Source organism: Anas acuta, chromosome 4 (assembly GCF_963932015.1).
Source record: "Anas acuta chromosome 4, bAnaAcu1.1, whole genome shotgun sequence".
NCBI lineage: Eukaryota > Metazoa > Chordata > Aves > Anseriformes > Anatidae > Anas > Anas acuta.
Window position 1 is genome coordinate 65905579 of NC_088982.1, and position 23631 is coordinate 65929209.

A 23631-nucleotide genomic window follows, 5' to 3' on the forward strand; every position below is an offset into this window, starting at 1 on the left:
GGCACCAAGATTCTTCAAGATGAAATAATCTCTGAAATTATAAATGAAACATCTTGCCCAGGGTTTCATTTCTGGGAGAAGTATATGTATGGAACAAGTTTTTGAAAAGGAATCCTGTTATGTGAGGGTGCCTGCTTTTTTTATAACAGATTTTGGCTGTTGGGATCTTGAATGAAATCACTGGGGAAGACAAAGTTTAGCAAGTCTCTTCAAGATATATTTGATGAAAAGAGCAATCCTTATAGCTAGATCATGTCATGCACCTCCTCCCCCCAAAATAAAGTTTATAAATTACCTTTATAATTGGTTGTGAACACTTTGAAATTTGTACTTCTGAAACACAAATCAAGGGTGAATGGGATACCATCCAGTCTGTAAAACTTGGTTGTTCAGTATAAGGGAAGTGAATAGCTGCTTAAAGCACAACTTACATTTCAGGAGCCGAATAAGCTGAAAATGTAAAATAAACCCTTAGATTTTTTTTCTCCATTACTAGTAAGGAAGTTGAAAATATTTTAACTTCTTTACTCCCTATTCCTGGAGGATCACTCCTGTTGAGATGTAGAAAAGTTGTCACTTAAATGAAGAGAAGCTTTATAGAGTGCAAGGATACAGCCATCAGGGGTAAGAGAGCTCATTCAGAGGTGTAGCCCATTGTCTTAAATTTCACATCTACACTTATGAGTACCTGTTTAGCAGTATCAACAGCATGCTAACTACTACTGGAACTTACAGATGTAATTGTAGACTTTGTGTACATCACGGGAATGTTTTAAATCAATGTGAGTATTACAGCTCTTTCAAGAAGTTCATTCACCCCACCCAGTGTTGTTAATTTGCTGCCCCTGCCCACTGACCCTATTACATCTACCTTTAAATCACGTGATTGCAGTAAATCAGCAATACTGTGCTGCATATCTTTGTGTTTCCTCCTTTACTAACCATTTTGTTTACAGAGAGGTTGACACTAGTGGAATATATTGCAAGCAAAGAAGGTCATTACCAGAGCTAAGATGCCCTGGTGGGGTAAAAGGAATGCAGGCCAATGCAAGCATCATTGCAAACATTGTGGATTGATGTCGTTGGCTTTTCACATTTTTGCAGGAACTGTTCCGTTGTCCACTGGCAGTACTCTGTGCTTTGCCATTGGAGATTCATGTTCCTATTCCTCCTTCTTCTTCTTGTGCTCTGCTGAGTGCCTTTGTGCCTGCTCTGCACTGATCCACCCCTCACTCAACATCCTAGAGCTTCTCTGAGACAAGGAGAGAGACATGGCAATGGACAGGAAATCCATTATTCCAACCTAAGAGTAAAATAATGTGTTTCATAAAATTATGGAATCATAGACTGGTTTGGGTTGGAAGGAACCTTGAATCTAGTTTTAACCTCCCTGCCAAAACTCCATCCAGCCTGGCCTTGAACACTTCCAGGGATTGGGTGAAGAATGTCTTTCTTATATTTAAACCTACTCTTTCTTACGTTAGAATCATCACTCCTTGTCCTCTCACTACAGCCCCTGATAAAGAGTTTCTCTCTAGCTTTCCTGCAGGCCTCCTTTAAATACTGGAAGACTGCTATAAGGTATTCCTGGAGCTCTTCTCTCATTTAAATAATCATATCTTTCTCAGCCTTCCTTCACAGAAGAGGTGCTCCAGCCCTCTGATCATCTTCATGGCCCTCTTCTCCAATCTTTCTTATGCTGTGGGCCCCAGAGATGAATGAATTACTCCAGGTGAGGTCTCCTGAATGGAGCAGAGGGGAAGAATCACCTCCCTCAACCCGCTGGCCATGATCTGATGCAGCCCAGGATACAATTGGCTTTCTGGGCTGCAAGCACACATTGCCAGACCACAGAAGGCTTTTCAACCACCAGCACCCCCAAGTCCACATGGCAATTTCTTTAAACTACTGAAACTGTTTAAATTTCTGCATGAGCTGATTGTTTGTCTGTTCTTTGAAGTCCAAACTCTTGAATTATGCTTGATGAAAAAGTGTGTTGTTTTTTTTTTTTGTTTGTTCCTTTTAAGCTTTTCTCCTTTTTGTTTGAATCTCAAAAAGCTTTTACAGTGTACTTCCCTGTCCATTAGGTCCTGATATGCTTTCCTCTGTTCCAGCAAGATTGAAACTCGACATGATGCCTTGTGACCTGCAGAGTGTGTTAGAGAGTTTCAGAAATGGAAAGGAGATATATTCTTCAGTCCTGGTATTAGTGTATTTTTTTCAGTGCATGAGGAAGCATTTGATTTAGATTTCTTTGCAAAATGGACAATTATTTCTAACAGCTTCCCAGTAAAGGCTGATCACTTGTGACTGTGATCTTCTTTTTCCTATTTTTGTACTAATGTGCTAGAAACTCCTTTGGAAAAAAAAATGCTGCCCAGATTAATTCATTTTTATCATTCTGATTTTTATAATTTTTATAATCAGTAGTTCCAGTAAGTGGGGCGGGGGTGGGGGAATGGTCACTCTGTCACTGTAGTCATTAGTGCTACAGAAAGAAAGATCCTTCCTATCTTTGCTGTAGTAGATTTCCCATATTTCATCATTCAAAGCTTAGCATTAAGCTAAGTGCCATAACTCATGACAAAGTTGGCAACTTTTTCAAGACCTTTGTGGAGAAAAGGGAGTTCTTGTCTTTGACTTGACAGATGTCTTTTAACACAAGTAGCTACCCAGTCCCCATACATCTAGAGAGGTATCCAGATAAACTTTTCAGGAAGCCTGAAATGTCCTCAGATTTGAGCTAGATTGCTTGTAGAAACTCAGCAATGCAGAAAGGATTCAGGGTGCGGATAAATCAGGCAGAAAAACAAACAAAAAAGTTAGCAAGAAAGTTAACAGAAAAAATGGAGACTGGGAGAAAGAGAAAGCCAAGTCATTTATAGGTTTTGAAGCAGAGAGTTTAAGAACAAGATCAAAGTAAATTTTATAGCGGATGAGGAGAGGCTGCCCATTCTAGTCTTTCTGGTAGGGTAGAAGAGAGTGTTAAGTCTGCTTAAGGTATGTGAAGACTGAAAAAGAGGGAATTCTCAGTTCAGCCAAGATCTGAGGGCTGAGGTTGAGGACAGAGGAGAAACTTTTAATGCTGATGATCTGGTGGTTGCAGAAAAACACAGGATGGACTAATGACCATTTTCTTCCATGAATAGTTGTCTAGAGGTGGGAATATGGACAAGCTCTAAGTGTCTAAGCTCTAGACACTGGGATATGTGTCTAGAGCTTAGCTTTATGTGAAGAGACTTCTCCACTTGCAGTTTCATGAAATTTGAAAAGTTTTTGCTGGTCATTTTAGTTACACTTGTGTGTTTTGTTACTTTTAAAAGTCTTAGTGATTTAATAGTAACTTGCCTGTAAACAGCAGCTGTAATGAAAATACAAAATAACATAAACACAATTGGCATAAAAGCCAGCCAACTTCTTGTATTCCATTCTGAGAAGAAAAAAATACTAAGAAACTGCACTCATTTACATAAATCTAGTGTGTTTTCATTTTGTCTTTTAATGAGGTGGTTCATAGGATATCTAAAGCAAGTCGGAAAACAGGGAGGAAAGTAAGGTTAATAACCAATAGATTGGATCTGCTCCAAAACCCATAGGAACTGGAGTTTCTATGGGGGTTTCTGTATCAACATTAATAAGCTCACCTTAAATGAGCAAAATAAGAAGAGAAACAGAAATTGTCTACATGGTGCTCCCACTAGAACTTACTTGCTTGCAGGAGTTTAGTTCAATTTGGTGAGACGCATTTGGAAAGAGGTCTCAGAGCTTTGTTTCATCTTCCTTCTTGATGGGTTTCATAAAACTGGCTTTTAAAGTAATGTGTGAAATATATCATATTTATTCTCTTGGTTTTCTTTTTATATAGAAGGAAGGAAGAAATGATTTATCAAAGGTATGTGAGTTCCACCACCTTGCTACAAATTAAAGTCTGTATATACTCTATTCAGGAGAGCACTGATGCAGACTGATGTTTTGAAGCCTCATAAACACTTGTTTTACTATTATTCGGTCTCCCTCTCTTCAAGGAGTGTTTTTCTATTGATTAAACACTGTACTTAAAATCCTGAAAGACTGAAAAAATGAAGAAAAGCTACAGGAATGTTCTGAATGTAATATCCAGTGTTTTAAGTTTAGCACAGAGACATGTTTTTGTTTTTATCAGTTAATTGTTAAAAGGAAATCTGACTTGTGCGTCAGAATCTGAAGAGGTAAAACCACGACCTCTAACTTGAAAGGTCAGCTGTTCAGCACACTAACCATCTCCAAACTTCTGTAACATGCCAAAAGTATTGTATAACCTAGTACAGTGAACTCTCAAAACATAGAACTGAGGAGAAAAGTTTTGTGGAGTATTTATTTATTTATTTATTTGTTATTCCATTGATTTATGTTTTCAGTGTATGTTATGGACAGACAGTTTGTCTGACACTAGATTTCGTATTTTTATACCATGTTTGTTAAGTGCAGTTACTCCTCTGTTCATTTGAAGAGGCCTTGGTCTGTACTTGACTAGAACAGACTTTAGCATCTGACTTCCTCCTCTAAGCATTGATTAGGGCAAATGGAAATACTGTATCTCAGTAAAAAGTTTAGAAGTGAATAACTCTAAGTTACCAAGAACAGGTGTCACGTTACATTCTCTTACTCTCAGTTCTCTTACTCCAGTTTTTATGCAAACTAAAATAATATTTAATGTACAAAATGAGATATGCTTGCTCAGTTATTCAGAAGAGAACCCTATAAGACAGGGAGTACTGAAACCATCTGGTTCATCCCCCTGAAACTGTGAGGTTTATTATTCTTCATAGGATATATTTCTGAATGTATTGTTGGTTCTTATTCTATGTGTGCATTGGTCCTGAGATTTAAAACCAAATCCATCTGATCTGTTTTTCTAAATAATGAATTTTTAATGACCCAGGTTGAGTCATTGTATTTCCTCTGGTAGTTTAACAGCACTAGCATTCAAATAGTTCCAGTTGGCCTTCAAAGTTAACTCCTTGCTTAATACAAATGGCACAAGTTCCCAGCTGGGGTGGCTTTTTCAACCAGACTAGTCACAGACTGAGAAGAAGAGCAAGATGGTGAACATGCATTTCCTACACAGTCATAGTGACCAGAATGAGAAGCAGCAGACCAGGTTTTGGAATGTTTTAGAACAAGTGTAAGGAATTCAGAGCTTGTTGATTGATGCCTTTCTTGTGATGTTAAATTGAAAGAAAAAATACTACTAAATGTTGGTGTAGAGGAACTCCTCTCACGTGCTCTCTCCTGATTTTCAATAATCATGTATGTCAGCTTGTCTGGTAAAAGTCATTTGTGATGAGCTGTGAAGTTATATACAAACAAACAAATGAAAATTTCTGTCTTAGTATGGAAGATTATTTTTTTATTTTCTTGAGCAGTATGTAAGTAAATTTGCACATTAGAAAAATACGTGATCCAGGAGGCTAGAAAGTGATCCCTCTACTTTGTGTGTGTGTGTGTGTGTGTGTGTGTGGTTTCATATTACTATACCTTGTCCTTTGAAACAAAGATATGAGTTTCCTCTATTTAGAAGGGGGTTGAAAATACTAGATCTAAGTACACATAGTTGCAGTCAGTATTCACGACTATTATGGAAGACTACAAATCCTGTTCAGCTGAACAGCACAAATGTTCATCTGAACGCCCCTAATCACTCCTTGAGTTGCTGCCAGTCATGAATAAACACTGCCTGTATTTTACATTTTGTCCATGAGGTGGCAAACACCGTTGATCATTGCCTCATCATACAAAGGTATATGTCAACGTTGCTGTTATTTTTTATGATCAGTATGGTAGTTACAGCAACCCTTCTGATGTTTTACAGTAAATATGTTTTGCATTTGCCAGTATGAAGCAGCATCAAATTATGATTTCTCCTCTGAAAAAGCTGTTCTAAAATGTTATTATTCCTTGTTTTTCCTTCTGCTCCCTATCAAATTGTGTCTCAGCTTTCAGTGGCAATAGACACCCATGATTTAAATGATGTAGTGGGCATAGTGGTGACCTGGAACAGAGTGGAGATTGGAGTGAATTTCAGCAGGCTTTAAAACTAATCTGTTGTAAGAACAATAATCTGTTGTAAAAATAATGACCATGTTGATTTATACCTTAGTTTCCATGAAAAAAAATACAAAAAGATAGAAAAATCTGTTCGTTAATTTTTCTCTTTTCCCTTTTAACAGTTGCTTTGGCAATCTCCAGTGGTCTACTCCATTCTCTACTGTTATTAATAATGACAGTCCCATGATGGAGAAGACCTGCTACCATTTTTTTTCTTGTTAGCTGGCTACTAGGAGTCACTATCAGCAGTCTTCTACTCTTGTAAATAATGAACTTGTAGTTAAAGGATAGGTAGGTGACATGCCATATACAGTATGCAGTAGCTCTATGAAGAATATCCTTGTCTGGTGATGTCACCAGAAGTCACATAAAAGTAAGATGATCTGGTGGATTAGATAACCCAGGTCCATGGCACAAAAACAAGCCCTTTCGTCAGCAGCTTCTGGTCATCAGGATGGGGTAGTGTAGAGAGATGCTGTGAGAGATCTGCCAGATATTTCAAGACTTCTAATAAACGTTTCACTGTGTAACAGAATCAATCAAAGAATGGCTCAGGTTGGAAGGGACCTTAAAATTTATCCCGTTCCAACCCCCTAGCATAGGCAAGGGCACCACCCACTAGATCAGGTTTCTCAGGGCCTCATCTAACCTGGTCTCAAACACCTCCAGGAACGGGACATCCACAACCTCTCTGGGAAATCTGTTCCAGTGAGCTAAATATCTTTAAGAGCTAAGTATCTTTATTATTACTAATAAGCAAATGAGAGAAAAGAACCACAGAGGGGTTACAAATAAAAAATATGACAATTTATTATAGGCTGTGTCTTGTAGAATGGAGTTGTGGCTGCAAATACAGGAAATGCCTATACAGGCAGATCTCTGCGCTGCACAGACATTATTTTGGCTTCTCTGTGGAGGTTTCCAGATTGCTGGTAACAAATAATTAGTTACTGAACTACATTTGTTTTCAAGAGAAGCTCCAAAAGTCATTTGATATGTGCAGGAGGGTGTTTAGCTATTCTTTATGGTTTCCTGCAATATACTATGCACTAAAAGAGTCTCATGCAATTTATTTTTTTTTCTTTTGTAGAATTCATAAATCCATGGAGATTGTTCATTGAGGTATATAATTAACTATGAACTCTCTTACTTTGAGAATATGTTACTAAAAGAAAGGCTTCCTCTAAATATTTGTAAGCACTCAGGAGTTTCTGACATTTAGCCTTTCTTTCATTTTGTCCTTTAAATCAGGCCTGCTACTGGCATTTATATAAGGTCCATTTGTTCTTGTATTTGGTTTGTTAATTGCTTATGGAACTCCATATTTAATGAGTGTCAAAGTAATAAAGTGATATGTACCCTATAAAAATCAATACTTATAAAAGTAGACAATCATCTTCCAGTTTCTCCTGCCTATTAGCATGGGACTACAATGTTCATAATCTGGGGTTTGTACTGTTGCCTTTTACAAGGCAAAATCAAGAACTGCAGTTATTCTATGGCAGTCTACATTAGCCATACTTATTACAGACGCATTGCAAATGGTGAAATGAATAGCAGCTGTGTGGTTTGCTCACTGTCATATGTGAAGTCTAGCAGGTTTGCATATTTTTTAACTTGACACGACACTGATAGAACACTTTACCACTGTCTGGAGAAGTATGTGAAAACAATGCATTGGTCACACAGAAATAGAAGTTTTGCTGTTGACAAAAATAAGTTTTTGTTTGTTTGTTTGTTTTCCAAATATTTCTGAAAATATTGTTTCTGAAAATATTTATGTGCCTTAAAATTAGATTCTTACCGGTGCCAAGTATATCACAGAATAAATGATCAGAAGGAATAAAAAGTGAACAGAATAAAGGAACACAGGGGTGGACCTAGCTTCCTGTTACTGGGCTTGAGTACAGTTACATATGTTCCTATGGCTTTTATCAAGTCATGGGGACAAGTCTTTTTGCTTACTGCATCTCACATCACCTTTGACTAAAATCCTAATTACAGGAATTGGGTCTTGTGAAATTCCTAGCTTTCCACAGAAACTCTTCTGTCCTGCAGTTTCACAGAGGAGAACATTTTGTCTCTTAAACAGAATGAAATTGCCATTTTTACTATTATTTTGTGGAATGGGCAATGTTTGATCTTTCAGAAGACACTGGATCATGCTTTTTCTCTTTGGTAGGTGCATTCTTAATCAGCAATTTTGGTACTTGAGTTTGGGCCTATAATTATATCTTGCACGGATGAGTTCAATTTGTTGGGAATGGAACATTCCCCACTGTACTTTATGGCAATTTATGTCTAATATATAACATGAAGTGTTGAAAAATGTTCTGAAAATTTATTATATGAGTTGGAAAGTCTAATTCCCAGCTCTACAAATAATTTGCCTTCAATTACCTTTAAAATTATCATCAGTCGGAAATCAGAAATGGAACCACTTTTGTGACAGGCTGATTAAAATGTTTATACAAATAAACATTTTATGCCTATAATATATCTGCATCAGTCCATGATTTCTATTTGCAATGCCCTGAAAAACAGTTCCTTTGGCATACTTATCAAAGGAAAAAAAAGAAGAAAAAAAAAAAAGAAAAAAAATATGGTGCAGTAAACACATATTATCATTTAGATAATTATGTTTGATAGTTATATTTGTGTATTGGATGTGATTATGGTACCATTCTAATCTTAGATTACTGTCTCTAGGAGAGGTATAAGGAAAGAAGATGTTCTTCTGCTGAAAAAGAATTGTACTCTTAATTGATTATTTTAGTTGTTTTAGAAAGATGTTCTGCTTTTTAACATTTTCATAAAGAAAAAAATATTTTTTTTGCATATTTTGCAATTTCTGCAAATTAGAAAAATGTATAAAATGAATATTACAAAAGTACCAGTGTGTTTTTGAAATAGTCTTACAACATTTCTTTTCATGCAATTAATTCATCGTTACCCTGAAATAACAGAGTATTTTACCTCCTGATGATTAGTGCTGTAGCTAGATGTTCAAGGTCACTTTCACTTAGATGTATTTTATTTTTAACTTACATAGTATTTTCATTTAGCTAATCCATGATCAAGCAGCCTTCTTTTTCTTTTCGCCTTTCCTTTAGTTTCTTTGATAAAACTTGCCTGGGGATTCATTAAATCTTAATTCACAATACAAATCTTAACTCTGCTCATTCCCTGCAGTATAGCCCATCATTGATTCTATGTAGATCTGTCCTTTTATGAAGTAATTGCCGTCTTCCACTTCCTCTAATTCTCATGCTAGCCTGAGCATTTCCAGAGACTGGGATTCATAACTGTCCCCCTGAAAGACTAAGAAGTTGTAAAGGACCAGAGAGAAATGTTATACTTCACTTTTTGTTTTGAATCATACACCATCATGTGAAACCATGTGCAGTCTGTTAAGCCTAATACCTAGAAGTGCAGCCCAGGAAAAAGTTTAGGAATATCCTTAATCACTTAATTTTCAAAACATGAATAATTTTATCAGTGTCAGTGAGATTACCAGTGCTTGTAAACAAGTTGTCATATATGTGCATGTTGTGTGAAGATTCAGAAACTATTTATATTCTTTTATGACCAAAAATAATGTCATCAATACAATTATTTTTAAGCCTACTACAAGACTTTAGTTGAAGGAGTTCTCCTAGTGTTTCAAGCATACCTGTTCTCCTACAGGAGGAAGGCCTTATACCAAAAGCTGGTCATAAACTTGAATTACAGAGTAGAGGATTCAGTTTGCTGTATAACAAATAGGGAACATATATTGTGCTTTTGATTAGTTGGCTGTTGTTGATTTTAATTTATATATATATATATATATATGTATTTGGTGATGGTGATTTTTTTTTGCTTTTTTTTGCTTTTTTTTTTTTTTAACTTATATGTTCTTATGGCTTTTGCCTTTTTTTTCTTTTTTTTTTTTTTTAACTTATATGTTCTTATGGCTTATAGAAAACCTAGGAAGAGGCTTCAGGATAAAAAAGCAGTTTGGCAGGGGCTAAAATAAATAAATACATAAACAAAAACAGAGTATATAAACTCATACTGTATATAGGAACCCTTAATTTTCATCCAGATTATAAAATAAAAAGGAAACAATGTCTGCCTTTTCATTTCTATCTCTTTAAATGGAGCAAGAAAATTCTTAGAATTCTTAGAAGAAAATTCTTCAACCTCAATACAATTTTGTTTTCCTTTCAATGGGAAGATTTCTACTAGCTTCCATGGCATCTATGTCTTAATATGATTTGAGTGTATAAAGGAAGCCTTTTTTTTTTTTTTTTTTTTTAAGCCTTCAGAGTTTGGACGTAGTTAATAAAGGACATTTATCACAAACTATATTCTCTCAAATTGTGTTTGTCACTGACACATCACCTATCAGAGGTGAAGTGAATTACTTAATGAAATAGTAATTTTTAGATAAGTCCTTTTATCCTTTGGTGTTCAGGAATAATAACAGGGCAAGAACGGTGATTTTATATAAATGAATGAAGTTAAGACTGCACTGAAATTCTGAAGCACTAATACATAACTTAAATAAATCTTTTGTAAGAAATCAACTGGGTAATTTTGTATTAAAACATTCATATTTTCCCCCATTTAGCTGTGTACTCTAGTAGACAGGTGAAATAAACTTCTGTTTATTTTTCCATGTCAAATATTTGAATTTTAAGTACTAAATTATTATTATTATTTTTAAACACTAAAGAGTAACTTATCCTCTGTCAGTCAAAAATATCCATACTATATATTTATACATATATATATATATGGTGACGGTGGTCCAAAAGGATGGCGTTTATAAATGTAAATACAGTGAGCAGTGTACATCACTAGAAGCGTAGATTTGTCTTTACCACTGTTCTGCTCTTTTTCTATTCAAATCAAAAAGCAATTCAAGACTCTGCTGTGTTATAAGCAACATAGTTTTTTGAGTCATGTCCTAAAATGTTTGTTGAAACTTATCTTGACTTTGTGAAACAACAGCATCTATTTGCTGCAGTTGCTGCTGTTGGTATTTCTGAAAGCACGGCTGGGCTTGACCATTTGGGAATTTGCTACGTTTGTTCTGAAACCTGATGAACTGTTTGTGCTCACTTCAATTAGGACTTTAGAAAAGGAGAAACCTTAGTTGTGATTTTAAGCTTTTACAGGCAGGGAACTAATGGATGGCTGGTCTTTTACAACATGAATTAATATGCTGACCGATATAAAATGATCTGCTATTGTAAGATCATTTCATTAGAGAGGAGAAAAAGTGTGAAGTACATATTCTTTTCCCAACAACCTCTTTGAAACCTGCTACAGCTTGATCATAGAGTTAATGTTGTTTTTGATGTTTAAAAAACAGTCAGGGAACAGTTTTGTGTGGGAAATAATAAGAACACATACATTTCTCCTTTTTCCTCAATGGTTGCATGTTCTCCATATTTACATGTGTTTCAGAAATTATTTACAAATATCAGTGTATTATGGCCATTTGTTTCCATTACATTGTTCACATTATTCTAAATTCAGTGTCTATGAGAACGTATGTAGGAAGGTGATCACATATAAGTCTATGTAGACAGATGGATCACATCAAAAAATGGGGAAAATAAAGTAATATTTCAAAAATCAGCTTTTAGAAGTGCTGGAGAGCTATATGATGCTGCTACGTGGGTGAGGGATAAGGGTAAACATTTGAAATACGGAAATTTAAATACATGAAGACCACTGGTGTTTTCCAAGAATGGAAATAAACATCAGCTGACTGACTTGAGATACTTTCCAATTTGTGGCTGGATAGTGGCTGCTCTGAGAGCATGCAAAAAATGTTCAGGGTGAGATGCAAAGTAAATGTGAGTCCCATTTTCATTTTGGATTGGAGATAGACAGTAAAGATGTACGCATAATTAGAAACAAAAGTTCATGTTCAAAAATCCAAACTTGCCTAGGGTAAATATGATCATTCATATCTTTCCTGATCTCATTGTAGCACTAATATGTGCTTTGTCTTTTCCTCTGTGAATTAGACCATTTGTATCCTACAGGTGGTATTTCAATATTGTATTCATTTTACTGCTTTTCATCATAACTGACTGCCATCTGGAATTTTTCTTGCCTGGGAATCTCTAAGCACAGAACACTTGCTGAATTTAAGACTTTGGGTTACATTCTTTGGGCTCTTCTAAAAATAAACACTATTTTATCTATTTGTATTACAGCAGGAAAAATAGAATTGGCACTTTTTTTTTTCATTATCCTGGCAAAGGTCAATTAAAAAAACTTTAAAGTAAAGTTTGTTTCAGAGACCTCTATTCCAAGTGTATTTGTGTGTTATGGCAGGTGTTTCAGCAATTATTACTAATTGGAAAATTAGATGCTGTTACTATAGCAACATCTTTATTTGCTAATTGGTTTTGGCACATTTTAAGTAGCACTAGCTTAGCTAGACACAAAGCTATTCAAATGAGGCATGTGAAGATTTCTGTCAAAATGGTGAGCCTTTGTTGTGAGTCAGTGCATTAACCTTCTACGTCTATGGCCCTGGGCATAAACCAGGTTCTTCCTGGGACCGAGTCTACAGGATCTGAGTCTGGTGGTCTCACCCGTGTTGCTAAAGCACAGGAGAACAGGGAACAGGTGACATTCTGAGCTATAGCCCTTCATTTTTCTTTATTCATTTCTGTTTTGACTGTGTGGATTACAGCAGGGTCAAAAAAATTATGCACTTTTCAGACTGTTTTGTAGCTGGATTTGTCTCCTTTCCAATTGTGAATGCATTGTTGCTTATAAATGTGTTTCATTTTGGATCTCCAAAACATTTGAAGTTATTTTTCCTTGATGCATCTTGTGCTTTTTCCTTCATTTCCTGTAGGAAAATATTTATTGGGGCTTGAGTCAGCAAACTGCAATGCACTGTCCATGTACAATGTAACACTTATTTTCTGGGCGATTTATGTTTTCCTTTGAGTGCCCCTTTGCATCTGCTTCACAGTAGAATGAAGCTCCACTGTCATGCTGCAGTCTGGAATATTTTCATACTTTAAGCATCTAATTCACTTTTTGGACTTTGAAAAGTAGAGCTTGCTATGCAATTTTCATTTTCTTATTTCTCTGCCAAACCTGTTTTTCCAGAAGATTTTGAAGTCCTGGAGGCTAGCAGGCTTAGAAAATGAACAACAGTTTCAAATCTCCTTTTTCTTTTCTTTTTTTTTTTTTTTCCTTTTATTTTTTTCCTTAGTTATTTATTTTCAATTCCCTTCTACACTTTTTGCAACACTGGTATTTAGGAATTGCATAGTTTCCCTTCAAAGCCTTCGCATTCATTCTTCCTTTTGTGGCTGTAGGTACCATGTAAAGGGGAAAGAACAATTGCTCAACTGTGGTTCCTTGACAGGTATTATCTTTTCAGTATCCATTCTCTGCTGTTTCTTTATTAGAGTATTTCCAAGTTTCTGAAAAAGTAGCTGAAGAGTTTCTTGAAGCAAGGGTAGTGTGGAATATTTCTTTGCTCTATGTCTAACTGAGGAAGACAGTGTGAGTGTACACTGGAGAAAAAAAATAAAAATGCCAGTTTTGGGTACATAAGCAACACTGTGAACATATACAAGTGAAATATCTCAAAGATTTTAACTTACTTGGGAAGTACATTTAGAGCTGTACTTCTTTTCACTGGAAGGTAATTATGTGCTTGTATGTCAGGATGCTGAAGTGGTGTGAGCCATAAAATTGTGAAAAGATTTTTATTCTCAATTATACATTTTGGTGAAATAAACCATTTGATCATATGGCTTTTACTTAAAAATAAAAAATAAATGAAATAAAAAATAAAAGCACTTTTATAACGATGGGATCTTTATTTGGAGGCGTGTTGTTCAGGCAGTGGACGAACTGTAAATGAGGTTTTGATTGTTGAATGTTATGTTTGTTATCACACCTTGAAAGCTTTTTTAATAGCTTTTGCATTTGTAATACTTACTTTTATTTATAACAGTTTAACTGCTGTTTTTAATGAGATGAGTACTCTGACAACAAATACTCAGATGTATGAGTTTCTTGGCAGGAACAGAAATACTCTCTTGGTGCTCGTACAAGAACTTTTGAGTTGTAATCCATAGAGCATTTGCAAAAGTAAAGGAGTTTAATTGTCAGTTTAAATGTTTGTCAAAATAAGAGACAGAAGTGCCCTCAGTCCATAGACAAGTTGCTGTATATAAACTTTATGCTCTTGGTAATACTTCCTTACTTGTCCTCTAAGGGGAAAGGAGAAATACTTTGAAACCCATGCTTGTCATTATTATAACAACTATCACTCTAGGTCAGTTGTTACTGCCATCAAGAGTTTGTAATGGCTGCTTTCCTTGTTTTTGACAGTAACTAAATGTGTTAGCCTCCAGACTATGTAAAAAGAAAAAATCACAATATTGAATAATAAGTAAAAGTCATGGTGATTACCATCAATGATACGGTAAATAAGCACATTTTGCTGTCATTTTTGTCATACTTCACAATACTTTGGTATGGTGTCAAATCCTTTGTGTAAGCATGTGTGTAACTAACACTCCCCTCAGTAAAAGACCCATTGTAATAACTTGCCTTGGCATACATACTATTTTACAGTAGATTTATACCTGTGATTTGAGGGGTTATGAAGTTTCAGTTAGAAGACTTAGACACAGCTTGAATGTTTCTCCAAATGAACAAAGCTGGGTCAGATATTGCTGTAAATCAGTTCTAATCAGGTGAGAATTTCGAAGATACCAAAGACTAAAACCAAAATTTATTCAGAGGCTTAGAGTTCGAAGTAGAAAAGTCACCTGACTTATTTTTAATCTAATTTGGAGCTGTGTATAAGAAGTCATTTCCACACAGCTACTAAACTGGTACATATGCTGCAGCTGAGACTTTCTTGATCTTGGCATTGTTGATGATTCTAACAAGAGAAGAGGACATTTAGCCTATGGACTTTTACCCATTTGTTTATTTGTTTCATTTTAGTTTCTCTTGCCCCTGTGTTTCTTTCTTGTTTTATGCCTCATTGATGAAGCTACTTAGTAAAACACTTTTTTTTTTCTCATAGCCACTCAGTATAAAGTTGGAATTTATTATGGCTTATACACTACTGGCAAATCTAATTATAGTAATAAATTTTAATGCACCAACTAGTTAAAAGACTTCTTTATAAAAGAAGTCTTTATAAAAATATTAGTTCCATTGCAGAGTATGGGAAGAAAGAAGTGTTTGGAAACAATTTAGGTTTTGCTATGCCACATATCCTTTCTGTGAGGCATGCAACATTGTGTTCTTAGGGAAATATCCATTAACAAAATGTCATGGCATCTTAAGAACAAAGGTAAGGAACTGAGCTGCATTCAGAATGTGTTAATGTAGTTACAAGACATTCACTTTTGTTCATGTGGTGATTTTTCTTAGGTGGGCAGCTGAGCTCCACCACAGCCTCTCTCTCACTCTCCCTCCTCAAAGGGAAAGGGGGAGAAAATACGAAGCAAAGGGCTCAAGGTGTTAGATAAGGATGGGGAGATTACTCAACAGTTATCACGATGGGCAAAACAGACTCAGAGTAGGGAGACAGTAAGATTTATTGCCTATTACTAACAAGCTAGAGAAGTGAGAAACAAAGGAAAGAAACCAAAAACACTTTCCCCCACCCACCCTCTTCCACCTCCTTGCTCCAAGCAGCACAGGGGAACAGGGGACAGGGGAACAGGGGTTTGCAGTCAGTCTATGGCACTTCGTCTTCACTTCTCTTTCTCAGTCATTCTCTTCCTCTGTTCCAACACGGGACCCCTCCCACAGGATGCTGTCCTTCCTGAACTGATCCTGTGGGAGCTTCCCACAGGCAACAGCTCTTCAAGAACTGCTCCATATACAGGGCCATACCACAGGGTCTATCCATCAGGAGCAAACTGCTCCAACATGGGTCCCCCACGAGCAGCAGCTCCTGCCAGGTTGCCTGCTCCTGCATGGGCTCCTTTCCACAGGCTGCAGCATGGAAACCTGCTCCACCGTGGTACTGCATGCGCTGCAGGGGGACAGCCTGCTTCACCATGGGCCTCACCACAGGCTGCAGGGGAAGTTCTGCTCTGGTGCCTGGAGCACCTCTTCCCCGCTCTTCTTCACTGACCTTGGTATCTGTAAGGCTATTTCTCACTCCTCTCTCTCCCAGCTGCTGTTCCACAGCAGTGTTTTTGTTTTGTTGTTGTTGTTATTTTGTGTTTTTTTTTTTTGCTACCAAAACCTTGCCATTTAAACCCATTACAGTTCAACAGGTTATCTGTAGGTGAATTTTGAGGAAGGGACAGAACTAAATGGAATAGAGAGTATTTCTGGAAGGTGTGCCAGCACTCATAACTGAAGAAAATATAAAATCAAGTACAAACAGAAATACTCAGTTAGTAACACCATTCAGGTTACTAACAGAGTGATTCCCTACAACCATATATAAGGTTATGTTGTTCTTGCAGTAAATTCTTTCAACAGTTAAGATGCTATTTAAACACTGTGCTGAAGGGCTACTGTAAAAAGATGATTTATTACGTGCCAAAAGACCTTAAATGCTATTTCACTTCAGTGAGCATAAGTCAAATTAAGACAAAACAAAAGAATAAGTCAGCAAATCTAATAACCAGCTTCCATGATAAACCATCTGTTCAACAAAGTATCATATTTTATTGTATAATTCCAAACTTAAATTCTGAAAGAACTGGATTTTGATCCACGAACACAACCAGATAATGGTTTAGAGATGGGAATCTCTAAAATGAAAATTTTGTGACATGTTCTGTTTTCTTTTCTGTCCAATTTGTAAGGTTCAATTGCCATGACGCTTATCTAACTAACTAAAAATAAAAAATATTTTATTTTGAAGGGAAAAGAATAGACAGCAAATAGACAGGAGCAGAGAAAGTAAGAGATTTACAGACATATCATTTGAAGTTAATTTCTTATAGCTAGTCACACTGAGTGTAAAATAAAAATAAGGTTTATGCAGAATCATGTTATTTTCTTGTGTGGTGTGTGTTTTATGTGCATTTTAATTTGTTTTTGAAGCAAAGTTGAATAAACAGGATGAAAAGAAGTCTTCTGTCTGAAAGTGATAGAAATTAACATAGACCTCAGCAGTGAAATCTTTCTCAAACAAATTTCCTTGTGGCTGACTTCGTGGGGCAAGTAATATAAAGAGACTCCGTAATGTATTTGAATTTCCTAAGGAGAAAGAACTTTAGGATGTGAAAGATTTCCAGTGGCTTTTGGTCAGAACTATAATGTAATCACATCAAAACATACAGTGGTAATTACCTTTATGGTGATTTGTACAAAAATATTAAAACTTCATATTCATCATTATATGAATATTTCAGATGGGCACTACTACAGAAAATGCCTTACAGAATTGTAGGAGTATTTATTTAATACGGCAAAGCAAATGTTACAGGTCTGCACTTTCTATCTATGTGAATAAATTTGCAGTTTGCAGTAGAGAGAAAAGTATGAGTTTCACACTTTCATTGTTCATTGACATATATTTCTTTTTAACCATTAATATTTTTTAAGAAAGAACTGGATTGTTTTTGTTTTTGTTTGTTTGTTTATTTTTGGTTTTGTTTTAGTTTTGAGATAAATGAGCTCTAGTGCAAAGGTGGCCATAAATGCATGTTCTGGCTTTATGTTCTGACTCTAAATTAAAATTGGAATGTGATTCCCTGGTGATTCGGTTTCATTTTGTACAAGCATTTACTGCAGCATTATATTCTGATCTAGATATAATCATCCAATGGTCTCTTTTTCAATATTGAATTTTTAATTTAAGGGTGGATTAAGTTAGAATTTGTTGCTGACCTGGCTTTGAGCATGAGGGGGAACTAGGTGATCAGCTTAGGTCTCCTTCAAACACAATGAATACTTATTCTGTGATACTCAATTGATAGGATGTGCGTACAACTACATATGCATCTTTTGAAACGTTATGTGTATATTCTGAACACAGAGTTGTGTAGACAGAAGAAACAGCAGCTAAAAATGGAAAGGAAAAAGAACTACACAAACAGAATCATTTGCCTTTTTGTGTCCTTTTGAATCAAATGAAGTTTTCTTATCCTTAAAGCAGGAAGTAGACCTAGGGGTAAAAAACAATGCGTAGCCATAACTCAGAATCATTATGTGTATGGTTGAACCGTATTGGCTTCACCCAAAGGGGTTGAGCCAAATGGTTCAGATCAGAAATATCCACCCAACTTGCAAAGTTAACACACTCTGAGAGGTGGTGAGGTACCCATTACTCTTTAAGCCACCTTCAGTACTTAACTAAATGTAATAGCAGAAAGTATTTTTCAGACCTTAAATAAACTTCTATGGTTCTTTTTGTTTGTTTGTTTATCTGTGACTTTTTAATTATTATTATTTTTTAAGTATGTAACAATATACCACGTAGTAGGTTTCGAACTGTCCTTAAAATATATGCCAAACTGACTTGGTATATAATGCAATGGACTCTTTTCTTTGTTGTTTTTTTTTTTGTTTGTTTGTTTTGTTTTGTTTTGTTTTGTTTTTTTGTTTGTTTGTTTTTTTTTTTTAATGGGATCTATTATGTGCAAACAACGACTGAACATTGCTATTCAGAACTGGATAACATACTTATAAAACACGTACAAATAGACAGAGTGACCATTCATAAAAAAATCACTGCAGGTAAGAGGACCTATATACCTTGTATCAGCTCAGATAAGACTGTCAGCCGCAGGGTGACTTTTGGCAAGAACAGGAGGTTGATGAGAACAAAAGAAGTAGTGGAAGTTGTCTAACTACTGAGACTGTCCAACAGTTTCAGCCTGAATTTCTAGCACATAGCCCCCTAATAGAAATACTTTTATTGCAGTTAGTACAGGTAATTTGCTATAAATGAAAGATATTGTAGGCAATAATGCCTAAGAGGCCTCTAAGATCAAGCTCATGAAAGCCTTAAATGTGCAAAGCAGGAAGGCTTTAAAACAACTTGGGCAAGTGTGGAGGCAGGGATAGCTAAATTCAAGTTTTCTTAAGTCCCTGAGAGGATAAAGAATCAGACACATCAGGTCATGCTGTGAATAAAAAATTAATGTAACATAATATCACTGATGTGAATGAGATGTGGGCAAATGAATTACTATTTTTCTACTTATTTTTATTATTATTACATTTACAAATGTGTGTTTTTTAAATCAGAACAGTATTTCAGCAGATGTAGAAGTATGCAGGAATTCACAAATTATCCATTGGAAATTTCTACCTAAGCAATCAGAGCAGATTGTTGTTGTTGCTAGTGAGGTAGTTGCAGTAAAGTATCCAAATACAGCTAACTGTCCTGTAGCATTAGTTGGATTATTTATTTGAAAAAAAATTATTGTATTGCAATCACATAAGGGACGGTAGGTACACAGAAAGACTGTTACTACCTAGTCTGAGTGTTGTAACTAGATCTAATGTAGCATGCTTAGTTTGGCCTTATGAGATTGCAATCCAAACTGTGGTGTTAAAGTATATTTTAGGATCTTTCACTTACATGTGGAAGCAGATTGCTGACAAGTGCATGTACATGTTGATTCAGAGTTGAAAATGTGCCAAGAGACTGCTAGTAAAATATTTACTGATAACTTTAAGATGGAAATATGTCTTCCTTAATGAGCTATAATTTAAGATTGAAAAATGTTTGGAGGAGAAAGATATTTATATTACTATATCTATAGACTACGGAGCAGCATTCACTCTTGAGGCTTTTTCTTTTAGTAATTTTTTTCATGCCTGGCATAGCTTTCACTAAAAAATAATAATAATAAAATAAATTATTTGCTGTTACCTTTAATTACACATAGCAGTAAATATTTTGGAGTTGTGTGAAGGCCATGTTGTATTTCAGCCCACTGTAGAACCAAAATATTTTTATAGTTTCTTTTTTTGAGTCAACACACATTACAATCTGAAATCTAATAAATGGAAAAGACACAAATGATAAGCAGATTTTCATCAGAAGGATTGTAAAGACTGAATGTTGGCTGTTATTGAAGTTGGATAATGCTATCAAAGACATTAAGATATAAACAATTGCACGTGAAAACTATTTATTTAGCATTTTCTAATCTTTTCTTTCTAAAAAGAATAAGAATTCTTCTTCGTGTGTTTTGCTTTAACACCTCAGCCTTCCTCTTTAATATGACTTCTTTGAGTGCCATTTTTCATGTACATTTATGCAGTTGATTACTCTTCCAAAAGTATCAAACTCCAGACCTCTGTGTATTCAACTGTTCATTTCTTTGACTTGTCAAAAGGAGCCTGAAGTCTTATTTTGTCTATACAGTGGGGATGAGCTCTGAGTAGAAGTGGTGTCAGCACTTAAAATTTTATTTTAGAATTTGTTTAAATGAGAGACAGAGTGAAAATTGAAAGGCAGTATATTAATTATGGAAATTCAGGTAGAAAACTGGGCAGAACAATCCTAATAAATGTAGTTACATTGAATCAGCTTACACAAAAATAGGACACCTGACAAAGAGAAAGTTTTTCCATCAAAAATGTAAAAATCTGAAAGGCAAAATTGCTGAATTACCATGTCCTGTGTGTCAGTTTTACACAGCTGGGAAGCTGAACTCCACCACAACTGCTCACTCACTCTCCTCCTCAAAGGAGACGGGGGAGAAGATAGGATGGAAAGGACTCAGGGGTTGAGATAAGGACAGGGAGATTACTGAACAATTATAATCACAAGCAAAACAGACTCAGCATAGGGAGATTAATATAATTTATTATTTATTACAAACAGGCTAGACCAGTGAGAAACTGCCTTGCCTTCCCTTTCTGTTTCCCCTTCCCTTCCTTTCTCCTCCCCTCCTCTCCCTTATTTTTCCTCACCTTTTCTCACATTTCCTTTACTCACAATTTCCTTTCCTCACCTTTCCTTGTCTTTTCTTTTGCCATAAAGCATAAGATGTAAGAAGGAGGCAGGAACCAAATCCCGAGTAGGTGTATTTTCTCATTCTTCTGTGGTGATGTGCAAAGAAGTCCTTAAAAGTGTATTTCCCTCATTGTTCCACTGAAGAGACCAGGTGTTGTAAATGAGGCACCCTGAGAGATTCACTTGTAGTGGCTTCCGAATCTTGACTAATTCTTTCTTGGCTGCAGAGCTCTAACTTTTCAGATATTGATGACTGTATTTTCCTCACCTGCATTTTCAAAGGTGAAATGTAAGGGCTATTTATATTTAAACCCTCTCTCCAGGAACTCTTTGATCACAAGCTTAGTTTTCATTTTCACTACACTGGCACATTAAATCGCTGACGAGGAAGTGTAGCTTTCTGTACTCATTAAACTATTTCAGTATTGTTGAAAACATAATGTACTTAGCAATATCAAGAATACATTTTTTAAACTAATTCCATGTTAAAAAAAAAAAAAAAAAAAAACAGGACAGGAGGCACAGTGGGCACAAACTGGAACACAATGGGTTCTATCTGAACACCTGGAAAAATTAACTGTGTGGGTGGTGAAGCACTAGCACGGGTTGCTCAGAGGGATGGGGGAGACTTCCTCCTTGGAGATCTTCAAAAGTCACCTGGTCATGCTCCTGGACAACCTGCTTGAGTAGTGGGGTTGGACTAGATGACCTCCAGAAGTCCCTTCTAACCTATTCTGCGATTCTGTGAAGTGAATCAGCAGAGACAGATTTATTTTATATTTGTTAAGTGAAAAAGGTCTTCAGAACTAATTGGTTAGAAACAGTTGAAAATACAGTAAAATTGATAAAGTGAAAATTATTTCTCTTCTTCTCATTGGTGATAATATAGAATGGTGGGATTTTAACATTTAAAAATTAAATGACCTTGAGCTGTTATAGGGAGATTTCAACCAAAACAAATAAAATAAAATGTTTGCACAGTGATCCTGTGAAACTACACCTCTTAGAACCTACACCTCTGTTCTGTGCATTTCCATAATAAAGGTTTAGAAAATGCCAGTTATGTTTCGTGTACACTTTAAAATAACTTAAAAGGATTTTAAATGTAATTGAAGTATATATATTTAGAATGCATGGAAAAGCTTAACACACATCACTGTCCTCCTATTCAAGTGTGTAACAGTATTAAAAGATGATCCCAAACAGAATCCAAATTCAAATTTTGCAGTAAACTAAGAACTGTACTTTGAGAAGTTTATTCTGTAAGTGATCTCTTAATTAAATTTAGACAGCAAAAAGATAGGGAAAGGTCAGCTACTTAGAAACATTAAATGAGTGTACCAATTTTTATAAATCGTTGAATTAGTAACAAGGTAACTCATCTGCAATGCCTCTACACTATTAATAACCTTATCTTGTTGCTACTTAAGGTTCTGCATTTCTAGGAATCATTGCATTAATGCAAAAAAGCATTAATGCACAGAGAACAGAGAGGATGGAAAATGAAGCTATATCTGTTTAAAACTGTTGAACGAGTAAGAGTGCCAGCAGAGTTTGGATTTGCCATGCAGAATGTCTTTAACTTGTCTTGGGTTCAAAAATGCGCCTTATTGTGCTGGATTGTACTGAAGGACAACATTTATTTCTGAAGGAGGAAATGGGGAAAAAGATAAGCTCTGGTCTGGGCCTTTTCGTCCTGGTCTTTCCGTCTGCAGAGCTATTTACTCTGGAAATCAGAAATATGAAAATGCAATGCACTCAAATCATTGGCATTTTGCTTTTCAGGAGTATTATGTCATTAGAAATATATTATTAGACAGTAATAGACAGTCTATTCTTCAAAGCTTCTGCTTTGCCTTAGATGAATCTATGTTATCTTAGCATGTATTTCATTTCATAAAGACTATGGGGAGCACTAAAAACAAGGAAGCTAGAGTGCTTTTGCCTCACTATCATGAGTTGACCCCAGCTTGTCCCCTTGTTTTGATGACTGTTACCTCTTCCTAAAGTTGAAGGAAGGAGTTAGTCATGGAGTGACATATTCAGGTTGTAGTGAGATAAATGGCTTCTGCAGAGCTACACAGCATTGCATATGGCCCATGTGTTGCAAGCTGTTGTCTAAGTAGCACAGCCACAGCAGCTTAAATGATGAATAATTCTTGTGATTCTGGTTTTTATTAAATAACATGGTACACATGGAACACAGAGAAACAGATGGTTTCTTTGTGGGGCTTGCTAGATACACATATGTATGCACATAGGTAAAGGAAAAAACAATTTTACAAGACCTAAAAAATAAAGTGACCTTAAGAAACAAATGCCTAGCACTATCCAAATGCCTGGTAAATCACTTCTCAGCCTGGAATTCAAAAGGATGGTGGAAGTGAAATTATTTCAAAGGAAGTCACTCTCCAGTCCAGTTTCATAAAGTGTATGTTTGATTTATTTTTAATTTTATTTTTTCAGGCAATAAGTGCAACCTAAATATTTCTGTTACTATTCACCCTCAACTACTCAGTCCAAATCAGTGTTCATTTACACTGGGAGATGAGCAAAACCTTGGACACAAACTCAAAGCAAAGCTTTGGCTTATGATCTAGGTT

At 35.7% G+C, this 23631-nt stretch overlaps 1 protein-coding gene across 4 annotated transcripts in view; it reads left to right on the forward strand.

The window, feature by feature from the left end:
* The window catches only part of CCSER1 (coiled-coil serine rich protein 1), a 664709-nt gene that overhangs the window by 519385 nt on the left and 121693 nt on the right, over positions 1-23631 (forward strand). The window lies entirely within an intron of this gene.